Consider the following 2,955-nt stretch of genomic DNA (forward strand, 5'->3'; position numbering starts at 1 on the left):
CCCGGCCGCAGGCTCGGGCAGGGGCCGCGCTGCGGAGTGCGTTCTTGTGCTCACAGATGCGCCATGGCCTTCGCTTCTTGCAGTTTTTTTTTGTCGTCCGGTCCCCCCCGCCCCCGGGTCTTTGTTCACACTCCTTCTTCTTCCCTTGATTGATGCTTTTCCCCAGCGCCTCGTTTCTGTATCCCTTTTTGTCTGTCTATACAAGTACATTGGGAGATGCTCGGGAAGCGCCTGTTGCACGCTGAGCTCCTAGTACGAGACGGAGACTGCTTTCCTGTGATTTGGTCACTTCCGTCTTTTCCTGCAGAGGAAGATGCTCCCCAATTCCAGGAACGGAAGTATCTGCTACTCATGCCAATGAAGACTGCATGTGTTCATTAGGCACCAATTGCAAAATAGAAATTGTGGCAAAGGTTTTAAGGCTGTAGCAGTGTCTTCTCTTCGTATATCAATGTGCTTTAGCCTCTTGGAAATTTCACAGGCAATTAAAATGAAAGAGGATTCCCCTTATGTGAATCTGAGGCTGAGCTACACAAAGCACTGGACCTTTCTTGAGTATCCTTCCCAGCAGCATGAAGGGTGCTGTTGGAGGCATCAGTCACCTTTCTCCCCTTCCTTGAATTGAGACTCAGTGCCTTTACCTCGGCCTTCCTCCACCAGGGGATTCATGTCATTCCTGCACACTCTGATGGGGTCTGAGAGTGTGGAAGCTTCTGGCTGCTGTCAGATCCCAGAGAGATCTAACCACATCCTGCCCCTCAATGTGCTTGTGGCCATCACATTTACCCAAAGTAATCTAAAAAGAATATGCTGGGTAATCTTAGTAGTGGGAACAAAATGTAACATGAGAGAAGAAATATTTTTGATATGACAAAAGAGCTGCATGCTTAGGAGAACCTGCCATTTTCTAGGAAGGGAGAGCTTCCTTGCGCAGCCTAGCGGATATTAAGAGATGTCAATCTCTTGTCCTCCAGCAGTTTCCAGGCAGCATTGCATCTGAATGCAGATTTTAAAATTCACTATAATCATCTTTATCAGCACTACCATGGCAAACTTTTACAACTTGGCCACAAAGGAGGAAAGATGAACATCTCATTAAACTGCCTTTTACTCTCCCCTGCTGAAGTGTTTATATAGATGCAGGAGCTGCCTTGTTATCTCATTTTCTTGTTTTTTTTTTTTTTTTCCATCAAGAATGCTCTATCAAATCATGATTACATTCCATAGCAAGCATGAATAAATATGTAGCTTTTATGCATTGTTGTATGTATGACAGTTGTGGAGAAAAAAAGAAGTAAGCATGAATGAAAATGGCTGTGAGAGGGGCTGTGTACCTTCTGGGAAAGACTGGCTCTGCATTCTGTAGGAGAGCAGAAGGGGCGCTTCAGACACTGGAGGGTGATGGGAGATGAATTCCGATGGTCTTTGGCTGCATGGCAGGGAGATTAACTGGTAGGCTGGCATGGTAAGCATTATGTATTTTGTTACAACTAACTATTTTAATCACATTTTTATAATATCTATTATAGGCCTTGGAATTATACTTTTCCACCTTCTGTAGCAGCGATACATTCAGCTGTTCTCATTGTCTTTCTAACAGAGAACACACAAATGAAGAGGGGTATTCAGAGCCACATTAAAAAAATATTTTCTCTGAGGTTTGTTCTGTTTCCATCCTTTGATATTGGAATTTTATTTCTTCAATTACTTCCTTGTTTCTTTACATCATTAATTTCATTTTTTCTCTCCTGACAACAATTTTAATTCTCTAGTCTTTTTAATTTTTTCCTATTTATGAAATATATATATAACATTTTTTATAATGAACCTGTTTAAAATTAATCACGTTAGTCTTTAGCTTTTATATGAAAAGAAAATAAATGAAGAGCTGATGGTGTTACACATTTTGAAGAAGTTGTTTGAAATTATTTCTCAAAGTTAGTAATGGATCTCTTTATTAAAGTTGTGATATTTTTGAAAATGCATTTTTAGGAACTCAGAAGCTTGAAATGCACATTTGAGAATGACACACAGCTTTTTCAGACTCTGCAGTGCAAGTCTCATAGTTTCACAAAACAGGGTTAATCTGGCCATCAGTCAGGATTTTTCTCTCTTTTTTTTCTTCTCAATCTCTGCAAACCCAAGCTTGTGGCGATAACTTTGTGGTAAATTTTATAATGAAGTGGTGTCATTATACATTTGACTCCTATTCCTGTGCACTGCCCATAAATCAAGTACTCTGGAATCACTGCAGGTTCTCCAGAGGACAAATAATTTATTTGTAAAATTAATGATGTTTTCTGTTTTCCTCAGAGGAAAAAAATTATTATTCCTATCCCACAAGTTCTCTGGTTTTTGGTGGAGGACGAGCCTCAGACAAAACCATAGATGGGGCAAGGAAAGACTTATCTTATGACAGAAGAAGACACGATTAATGAAAACTTCACACTGGAACAGTGGTTTATTCCCATGAACCAAACCTGGAAGGTTTCTGTGAATAATAAAGTGACTGAGATAGAGTCCATTTGTTGGCTTATGCTGGATGAGCAATTGCTCCTGAATTCTTCTAAACTCACATTTTAGAATTGGGCTTGAGCCAGTAACAGAGGTTTTACACGTGAAAGGGTACAGCAATTACCCTCCATCCATCTTAAAAATCTGTGGAGATCTTTTCAGAAAAGGGTGTCCAGATATCACAGGGGAATACAATGAGTGCATAACTATGTTCACAGATGTAAAGCCTTTTATTGCCATACACGAAAGGTATTCTGCGTGGCTATAAGCACCTAGCTGCTGTCTTCAGACAAGCGCAGATTTTCCACGAATTCCTTCTAGTGTGCTCGGTTTTTCCTGCAAAATTTCTCCCTGGCAACGCGAGAAATTTTTCCTATAGGAGTGGGAATCCCTGCGCCTGCTGCACGGGCGCGGTCCCAGGCGGGGCCAGCAGGCGGCGGT

This window comes from Geospiza fortis, unplaced genomic scaffold (assembly GCF_000277835.1).
Source record: "Geospiza fortis unplaced genomic scaffold, GeoFor_1.0 scaffold66, whole genome shotgun sequence".
Lineage (NCBI taxonomy): Eukaryota > Metazoa > Chordata > Aves > Passeriformes > Thraupidae > Geospiza > Geospiza fortis.